The sequence below is a fragment of the Suncus etruscus genome, chromosome 2, assembly GCF_024139225.1.
Source record: "Suncus etruscus isolate mSunEtr1 chromosome 2, mSunEtr1.pri.cur, whole genome shotgun sequence".
NCBI lineage: Eukaryota > Metazoa > Chordata > Mammalia > Eulipotyphla > Soricidae > Suncus > Suncus etruscus.
This window is the reverse complement of record NC_064849.1, coordinates 113597468-113607995: the sequence shown is the minus strand read 5'-3', so window position 1 is coordinate 113607995 and position 10528 is coordinate 113597468. Positions and strand designations below refer to the sequence as shown.

Genomic DNA, 10528 nt, shown 5'->3' with positions numbered 1-10528 from the left:
CAAAAAACTGCATTTTGAAGCTGCCCAGTGAGTAAATTCTGGCTGTGGGGGTAGCCGACCAATTAGCTGAACTCTCTGGCCTGCGGAGGCTCCGCCCTGCTGTGCCTTTGTTCACTCTAAGGACTTCAAGGGAAACCTCTCCCGTGCCTGTCTGCCTGTGTTTCTGAATACCTGAAGGTCTCCTCAGAGAGCTAGGGAGCGCACCCCGCAAAAACTGCATTTTGAATTCTGGCTGTGGGGGTCACTGTCCAATAAGCTGAGCTCTCTGGCCTTGCAGAGGCTCTGCTTGCTGAGCCTTTGTTCACTCTGAGGACTTCAAGGGAAACTTCTCCTGTGCCTGTCTGCCTGTGTTTCTGAATACCTGAAGGTCTCCTCAGAGGCCTAGGGAGCGCACCCCCAAAAAACTGTCAACTAGAGGCAGCAGAAGAGCATTCGCTTCGCGGCCGCACATTCTTTCTAACCAATGAACCCCATCACATTGCAGCATTATTTACAATAGCCAGACTGTGGAAACAGCCTTGATGCCCCTCAATAGATGAATGGTTAAAGAAACTATGGTACATATACACAATGAAATATTATGCAGCCATCAGAAGAGATGAAGTCATGAAATTTTCCTAAACATGGATGTACATAGAATCTATTGTGCTGAATGAAATAAGTCAGAGGGAGAGAGATAAACACAGAATGGTCTCACTCATCTATGGGTTTTGAGAAAAATGAAAAACATTTGTGTAATGATTGCCAGAGACAAAATAGAGGAGGACTGGAGGGTCCAGCTCCCGACATGAAGCTCACCACAGGGATCATTTAGTGCAGTCACAGAAATAATTACATTGAGAACTATCATAACAAAATGTGACTGAATGAGGGAAGTAGAAAGCCTGTCTAGAGTACAGGCCAGTATGGGGTGGGGAGGAAGGACACTTGGGATATTGGTCATGGGAATGTTGCACAGGTGAAATATATATATATATAAAAGAAGAAAATAAAAGATAAGGCCTCCCAATTCTTACCACAGGCTGTGTTCTTTACACTGACTGTATAGAAATAGAAGGTACAGTAAATGCAACCCATATACACCTCAACCCAGGCCCTATGCCTGGTCTGTATTGTGAATTGGGGGACAAAAAAAAAAAAAAGAAAAAAGAAAGAAAGCATATTTCTAAGCCAGCAACTCCCTTGTTCAATGCCAGAAACTTGGCACTTGGCTTCAGAAATTGCACAAGGTTGCTGGTCCCCATTATTAGGGAATACTGTCACACCTAGCACTGTTGGTGGAATCTGCCTAGTGAAGATCAATGGTATGTGGCTGAAGATAGAGGAATTGCTAATTGCTTCCACCCCTGGAAGGTTGGGCATAGTTTATAGTGGACAATTTGCGAAAAGCCCAGAGCTTGGAAATTCCTTTTGATGGGGAAGTTTGTAATCAATAAACCTGATTAACTCTGATTGGGGCAAGTTCTTGAAGGAGCTTACAGATAGGGCTTCTTGGAATGAGAAGTGAAGTCCAGTCCTCATTCTATCTCATTTTGTTGGTAAATTTTTGTCTTTATTTTTCCCTTTTTAATCTATTGAATGTTAACTTAATTATTTTTTAATTAATTTATTTAAAGAAAATGTATCACATAGTTGTCATAACTGATCATAATACATTTGTTTCAGGATGACAGAAAGTGAAATTATTAAAAATAGAGAAAAACTAAAACATATAATAATAATATGGAAAAAAGAAAGAAAAATTCATTAACAAGTATATTCATGAAAATTATTGTATATCCAGTAAAGTTTTATTACACTAGAAGAGGGTTTAGTAAGCCCCCCTTCCTTCTAAGCTAGGAGATACAAGAATACACTAAAAACAATGTGTGTGTGTGTGTGTGTGTGTGTGTGTGTGTGTGTGTGTGTGTGAGTTGTTGTTTGCACAGGCAGAGCAAAATATGGGAGAAATGGAAAGGAAAAACCTTTGGCCTATGAACAGGGAGACCTTACCCATGAAGTACTCTGGCTTAAGACTGACTCCAGACTCTAGGATAACTTAGTTATTTGACAGCCAAGACATGCCTCATGAGAACAGGAGAACTGCCCCTTTCACCCATAGTGTACTTTCAAAGAATCATTTCAGACCACAATTTGACACTTACCCCATTGGCAGCCATTGTACCTTCATAACTGATTATTTAGAATAAATATTTATGTATTTGTTTATTTGATTTTTTAATTTATTTTATTAAATTATTTTATTTATTTTGTTAAATTAAATTTATTTTAATTTTGTTTAATTTATTTTGTCAGTTTGCTCATTTTGGGGACACATCCAACAGTCCTCAGGGCTTACTCCTTGCTCTGTGCTAAGGAATCATTTCTAGTGGGGTTTCAGGGATCATGGTGAGTCTCAGAATTGAATCTGGTTCAGCTTCAGATGAGGCAGCAACTAACCTGTTTTATTATCTCTTCAGCCCTCCGCCATGTTGGTTGGGCCTAAGAAAGAGAATTTAATAATCTAGTTCAGAGTTTAGATGGAAATGACAGAGAAAGAGGCTAATTTTCTGTTTGATAATTTTCTTGGTACAAGTGCTTCCTTTAATAAGACCTAGCACTAAAACTTTAATTTCTTACCTCCTTTTGGAAAACAGTGTAAGGCATTTCCTGTTTCTATATTTCTCTTAGACTTACATTCTTTTTTTTTTTTATTTATAATTTTTTTATTTTGAATTATGAGAACAAAGGATGCAAAGAAAGAGGACAAGGTAAAGTTACAGTGGAAGGACAATCACCCATAACATAATTATCAGAAGAAGTCCCCTTGCTGATATCTTAACTTTGAACTTTCACCAAAGAAAGTTAAGATAAATGAAACAGAATCCATGTGCAATTACTTTGTCCCTCAAGTCTCCAGATTGTAGCACATTATAATATTTCTTAACAGCACACAAGGCAATCTAAAGCCATCCAACTTACGTAACTCCTTAAACATTAGAGGCATAGTATTTTTTACATTTCCATGTACATGCATATTAGCTTAAGTTAACCTCAAATTTTAAGTGGGTGCGTTTTAAGGATTAGAGTCAAAGGAGCACAGTAAAAACGGTGTTAGAGTGGCAATTGTTGTTTGCATAGGCCCACCAAAATATGAGAGGCATGGAAAGGAATAACCTTGGCCTAAACACAAAGAGATCCTACCCCTGAAGTTTCCTGGCATAAGACCAGCTCTAGGCCTCAGGAAAGTTATCGTTCGATCCAAGACTTTGTCTGTAGTGCCAACACACTTTTCACACAGTCTCTGTTGTTGGTCTCATGTTTCTGTATTAAAGATTCTGGAATCTGCATGTCCTACATTGAAGTCATGATGTGGAGTGCCTTCTCGTTTCACCTCACCATGAAAGGGCAATGCAGGGAGCCCTTTCCTGTAAGCAGGTTGTTGTTGTTAAGTCTTCTCAGTGTTAAGGGAAGTCTCTTTTGAGCAGGACGATGTCTGAGCAGTGGTAGGGTCTTCCGTGGTAGAGGATTGCTTCCAGGTGATGTTATAGACAAACCTCACAATTAAGGGGCAATACAGCAAGCCCTGTCCAGTAAGCAGGTCTTTGTTCTTGTTGTCTTCTCAGTGTTAAGGGGTGTTTCTTTTGAGTAGATGTCAGAGCAGCTGTAGGGTCTTTCCTGGTACAGGAATGCCACCAGGTGATGTTATATACAACCTTGGATGTTTTGTAAATGTCTTCTGTAGATCAAGGGGTGAATGGAGAATGTCCATTCTTCTGAGGCCTGTGTCAGGTCTTTATGTCAATGTTCTGGGTGTAAGGTCTCATTGCACTACAAGATTTTTATTAGATAAGAACTTATTGGTATGTATAGTATTTTTCCATGTTAGTGTGCCTACGCAAACAAGATATAAAGCCACGTGGTGCTATCATATATATGGGGGCATTAGAACATTTCCAACAAGACCCATGACTTGGTTCAAACATAAGTATTAAACTGAGGGATTCTTTCACACCAAATTCCAAATTGAGCAGTTCACAAAGAGAAGATAAAAAACATGGGGGGGGATCATCACTGTATAAGAAAGTATTTAGCAAAAGTTATAGCCGTCAAAGAAAACACCCATAAAATGTTGAAAAGATATGTGTCCTTTTTATGCCTTTTAAAATAGTTGGGTGGGTGTTAACTCTAGGGCACCACTTTGGTCTGTGACTTAGGACTCAACAGTACTTAAGTTAGAAAGGGTATAAAAGGAGTAATGATGATAGGAGTTAAAGAAGTTAAAGAGAAATATGAACTTATGAAGGGGTATGCAAAAGGGCAGAGTAAAAAATAGACATTCTGCATACATAAAAACATAATTCAATGATAGTGAGTACTATTAAAGTTTCTTGTGAGAGTACTATTACAGTTTCTTGTGAGAGTACTATTAATGTTTCTTGTGAGAGTACTATTAATGCTTCTTGTGAGAGTACTATTAATGTTTCTTGTGAGAGTACTATTAATGTTTCTTGTGAGAGTACTATTAATGTTTCTTGTGAGAGTACTATTAATGTTTCTTGTGAGAGTACTATAAATGTTTCTTGTGAGAGTACTATTAATGTTTCTTGTGAGAGTACTATTAATGTTTCTTGTGAGAGTACTATTAATGTTTCTTGTGAGAGTACTATTAATGTTTCTTGTGAGAGTACTATTAATGTTTCTTGTGACAGTACTATAAATGTTTCTTGTGAGAGTACTATTAATGTTTCTTGTGAGAGTACTATTAATGCTTCTTGTGAGAGTACTATTAATGTTTCTTGTGAGAGTACTATTAATGCTTCTTGTGAGAGTACTATTAATGTTTCTTGTGAGAGTACTATTAATGTTTCTTGTGAGAGTACTATTAATGTTTCTTGTGAGAGTACTATTAATGTTTCTTGTGAGAGTACTATAAATGTTTCTTGTGAGAGTACTATTAATGTTTCTTGTGAGAGTACTATTAATGTTTCTTGTGAGAGTACTATTAATGTTTCTTGTGAGAGTACTATTAATGCTTCTTGTGAGAGTACTATTAATGTTTCTTGTGAGAGTACTATTAATGTTTCTTGTGAGAGTACTATTAATGTTTCTTGTGAGAGTACTATTAATGTTTCTTGTGAGAGTACTATTAATGTTTCTTGTGAGAGTACTATTAATGCTTCTTGTGAGAGTACTATTAATGTTTCTTGTGAGAGTACTATTAATGTTTCTTGTGAGAGTACTATAAATGTTTCTTGTGAGAGTACTATTAATGTTTCTTGTGAGAGTACTATTAATGTTTCTTGTGAGAGTACTATAAATGTTTCTTGTGAGAGTACTATTAATGTTTCTTGTGAGAGTACTATTAATGCTTCTTGTGAGAGTACTATTAATGTTTCTTGTGAGAGTACTATTAATGTTTCTTGTGAGAGTACTATTAATGTTTCTTGTGAGAGTACTATTAATGTTTCTTGTGAGAGTACTATTAATGTTTCTTGTGAGAGTACTATTAATGCTTCTTGTGAGAGTACTATTAATGTTTCTTGTGAGAGTACTATTAATGCTTCTTGTGAGAGTACTATTAATGTTTCTTGTGAGAGTACTATTAATGTTTCTTGTGAGAGTACTATTAATGTTTCTTGTGAGAGTACTATTAATGTTTCTTGTGAGAGTACTATAAATGTTTCTTGTGAGAGTACTATTAATGTTTCTTGTGAGAGTACTATTAATGTTTCTTGTGAGAGTACTATTAATGCTTCTTGTGAGAGTACTATAAATGTTTCTTGTGAGAGTACTATTAATGTTTCTTGTGAGAGTACTATTAATGTTTCTTGTGAGAGTACTATTAATGTTTCTTGTGAGAGTACTATTAATGTTTCTTGTGAGAGTACTATTAATGTTTCTTGTGAGAGTACTATTAATGTTTCTTGTGAGAGTACTATTAATGCTTCTTGTGAGAGTACTATTAATGTTTCTTGTGAGAGTACTATTAATGTTTCTTGTGAGAGTACTATTAATGTTTCTTGTGAGAGTACTATTAATGTTTCTTGTGAGAGTACTATTAATGTTTCTTGTGAGAGTACTATTAATGTTTCTTGTGAGAGTACTATTAATGTTTCTTGTGAGAGTACTATTAATGTTTCTTGTGAGAGTACTATTAATGCTTCTTGTGAGAGTACTATTAATGTTTCTTGTGAGAGTACTATTAATGTTTCTTGTGAGAGTACTATTAATGTTTCTTGTGAGAGTACTATAAATGTTTCTTGTGAGAGTACTATTAATGTTTCTTGTGAGAGTACTATTAATGTTTCTTGTGAGAGTACTATTAATGTTTCTTGTGAGAGTACTATTAATGTTTCTTGTGAGAGTACTATTAATGTTTCTTGTGAGAGTACTATTAATGTTTCTTGTGAGAGTACTATAAATGTTTCTTGTGAGAGTACTATTAATGTTTCTTGTGAGAGTACTATTAATGTTTCTTGTGAGAGTACTATTAATGCTTCTTGTGAGAGTACTATTAATGCTTCTTGTGAGAGTACTATTAATGTTTCTTGTGAGAGTACTATTAATGTTTCTTGTGAGAGTACTATTAATGTTTCTTGTGAGAGTACTATTAATGTTTCTTGTGAGAGTACTATAAATGTTTCTTGTGAGAGTACTATTAATGTTTCTTGTGAGAGTACTATTAATGCTTCTTGTGAGAGTACTATTAATGTTTCTTGTGAGAGTACTATAAATGTTTCTTGTGAGAGTACTATTAATATTTCTTGTGAGAGTACTATTAATGTTTCTTGTGAGAGTACTATTAATGCTTCTTGTGAGAGTACTATAAATGTTTCTTGTGAGAGTACTATTAATGTTTCTTGTGAGAGTACTATTAATGTTTCTTGTGAGAGTACTATTAATGTTTCTTGTGAGAGTACTATTAATGTTTCTTGTGAGAGTACTATTAATGTTTCTTGTGAGAGTACTATTAATGTTTCTTGTGAGAGTACTATTAATGCTTCTTGTGAGAGTACTATTAATGTTTCTTGTGAGAGTACTATTAATGTTTCTTGTGAGAGTACTATAAATGTTTCTTGTGAGAGTACTATTAATGTTTCTTGTGAGAGTACTATTAATGTTTCTTGTGAGAGTACTATTAATGTTTCTTGTGAGAGTACTATTAATGTTTCTTGTGAGAGTACTATTAATGTTTCTTGTGAGAGTACTATAAATGTTTCTTGTGAGAGTACTATTAATATTTCTTGTGAGAGTACTATTAATGTTTCTTGTGAGAGTACTATTAATGTTTCTTGTGAGAGTACTATTAATGTTTCTTGTGAGAGTACTATTAATGTTTCTTGTGAGAGTACTATAAATGCTTCTTGTGAGAGTACTATTAATGTTTCTTGTGAGAGTACTATAAATGCTTCTTGTGAGAGTACTATTAATGTTTCTTGTGAGAGTACTATTAATGCTTCTTGTGAGAGTACTATTAATGTTTCTTGTGAGAGTACTATTAATGTTTCTTGTGAGAGTACTATTAATGTTCCTTGTGAGAGTACTATTAATGTTTCTTGTGAGAGTACTATTAATGTTCCTTGTGAGAGTACTATTAATGTTTCTTGTGAGAGTACTATTAATGTTTCTTGTGAGAGTACTATTAATGCTTCTTGTGAGAGTACTATTAATGTTTCTTGTGAGAGTACTATTAATGTTTCTTGTGAGAGTACTATTAATGTTTCTTGTGAGAGTACTATTAATGTTTCTTGTGAGAGTACTATTAATGCTTCTTGTGAGAGTACTATTAATGTTTCTTGTGAGAGTACTATTAATGTTTCTTGTGAGAGTACTATTAATGTTTCTTGTGAGAGTACTATTAATGCTTCTTGTGAGAGTCCTATTAATGTTTCTTGTGAGAGTACTATTAATGTTTCTTGTGAGAGTACTATTAATGTTTCTTGTGAGAGTCCTATAAATGTTTCTTGTGAGAGTACTATTAATGTTTCTTGTGAGACTACTATTAATGTTTCTTGTGAGAGTACTATTAATGTTTCTTGTGAGAGTACTATTAATGTTTCTTGTGAGAGTACTATTAATGCTTCTTGTGAGAGTACTATTAATGTTTCTTGTGAGAGTACTATTAATGTTTCTTGTGAGAGTACTATTAATGTTTCTTGTGAGAGTACTATTAATGTTTCTTGTGAGAGTACTATTAATGTTTCTTGTGAGAGTACTATTAATGTTTCTTGTGCGATTTTGAAAATGTAGACTGGACAGAGATTACCAGTGCCAGCCAAACCTCCTCCTGCTAAACTCCCGGCTCCCAGGAAGGAGAGATCCTTCAAGAAGCTTGGAGACCAGAAGCTCAGAGCCCCACCCGGACCCTCCCTAAGGAGCCGCATGGATGGTGGGGGAAGGCCTAGGGTACCTTCAAGCTCCACCAAGGGACCCAACTCACCGGCTTGCCCAGGCGTGTGGCCCGGGGAAGCCCTGGAGATCTGGAGCAAGGCGGCAGAGGGGTGCTGGGGTTACCTAAGTCCCGCACCCCCCCTAGGCCTGGCCAAGCAGGCCTCCGGCATGGCGGGGGCCTGCCAAACCTCCTCCTGCTAGACTCCCGGCTCCCAGGAAGGAGAGCAGACTTACATTCTTGCATGTTAATATGAATAGCAGGTATTGATATTGAACAATGGTCTTTGAAGAAAAGACTCACTTCCTTTAAATCCACGTGCCCAGACTATATTTCTTGCTGAATTGTTGAAGCCTTTATTCTATTTATTACTAGAGTCTAGACTGCCAGCCTTAGCATCACCCTTGTTGGGTCCCACTGAGAGAAGCAAAAAATATAAATCACTTGGGTCAGAGAGATAGTACAGTGGTAGGGCATTTGCCTTGCATGCAGCTTACCCACGAAGGACAGTGGTTCTATTCCAGGAATCCCACATAGTCCCCTGAGCCTGTCAGGAGCAATTTCTGAGGGCAGAGCCAGGAGTAACTCCTGAATGCTGCTGGGTGCGGTTCGAAACAAAAAACAAAAAAATTACTTAACTCATGAATGATGTTGGGGGCATTGAGTCTCTAATGCAGTGGTTGGCAAGCTGTGGCTCTTGAGCTGCATGTAGCTCATTACACTTTTTTTTTTTTTTTTTTGGTTTTTGGATCACACCCGGCAGTGCTCAGGGGTTACTCCTGGCTCCATGGTCAGAAATTGCTCCTGGCAGGCACGGGGGACCATATGGGATGCCGGGATTCGAACCGATGACCTTCTGCATGAAAGGCAAACACCTTACCTCCATGCTATCTCTCTGGCCCCTTATTACACTTTTTAATGCGGCTCTTCTGTGTGCCGGTTGGCCAATCCAGGAGTCAGGGCTCTGATCCTAGCCTCTGTCAGTGCGTGCCCTCTGTGGCTCTCAAAATAAATTTCAATCATGGTTTTGGCGAGATTTGGCTCAGTTGAAAAAGAAGGTTGCCCACCACTGCTCTAATGTATTGCTTTCTATGTAAAGTAAGCAGTGGGGGTAGGAATGAGATTAAAGGATTGGGAGGCTTGTTCACAAATTTCAAAAAATTACAAGCCAAGATGTGTCCTGAAAAAGAGTTATCTTGCTCAGCCCAGGACTATGATTAAGACTTAAATGACCTGTTGGGGCGAGAGTGATGATAATATAATGGGTAGAGTGCTTACCTTCCATGTACTCAAATCGAGTTCAATCTCAGGCATCCCTTATGGTTCTCCAAATTCACCAGGAGTGATCTCTGAGTTGGGATTAATCCCTGCTCATTGCTAGGTGTGGCCCCAAACCAATCAACCAACCAACCAACCAACCAACCAACCAACCAACCAACCAACCAAACCAAACAAACAGACAAATAAGAAAACTTAAATAACACTTCCCAAACTTAAGACCAGTCTGAGGTGCCAATTTAAGAGAAACTCAATCTGAACCTGAAGGCTGGACCAGGAGAAATTCAGAAACATAGGTGATAAATGAGAAAAACCTCAGAATTCAAAGTCTTTAGCAATTATCTAGCAAGTGGTTTTTACATTCACAGAGATATCCAGGCTGAAGCAGTTGGGAAAAGACCAAAACAACCAGCTTCTGGGGCAAAACCTAGTATGCTCCATTCTGGAACTGTCCACATTCAAGCTCTGGGTGTCTATTTTCTATTAATGGAACTCTCTCTTGCCTTTTTTTCTCTCATATTTCCTAAGTAAAACTACCACATTTTCGTATCAAAAAATGCACTCCCCCCCCCCAAAAAAAAAGATGTGTCTTATGGAGCGAATTTTCCCAGGAGCAGCAGAGGAGAGAATCTGAAAACTATGTAAGTCTTATGATCAGGTGCATCTTTTAGAACAAAAAATAAGGTATTTATTTGTTTCCTCTGGACATTCTTTTTCCCTTTCTGATTTGACCCAATGATGCTCAGGGTTTGTTCCTCACTCTGGGCTCAGGACTCACTTTTGGTGGTGGCTCTCGGGACTCTATGGGATCATGGGAATTGAATTAGTGCCCTATCTGCTACCGGAAAATGCTTTCTTATGTCAAAACAAAACAAAAAC

At 37.1% G+C, this 10528-nt stretch overlaps 1 non-coding gene across 1 annotated transcript; it reads left to right on the top strand.

Moving 5' to 3' along the window:
• The first annotated feature begins 999 nt into the window (after window positions 1–999).
• On the top strand, window positions 1000–1132 carry LOC126002552 (small nucleolar RNA SNORA51). The gene has a single exon (XR_007493240.1). It is a non-coding gene; the product is annotated as a small nucleolar RNA SNORA51 (small nucleolar RNA).
• Window positions 1133–10528: the final 9396 nt, after the last annotated feature.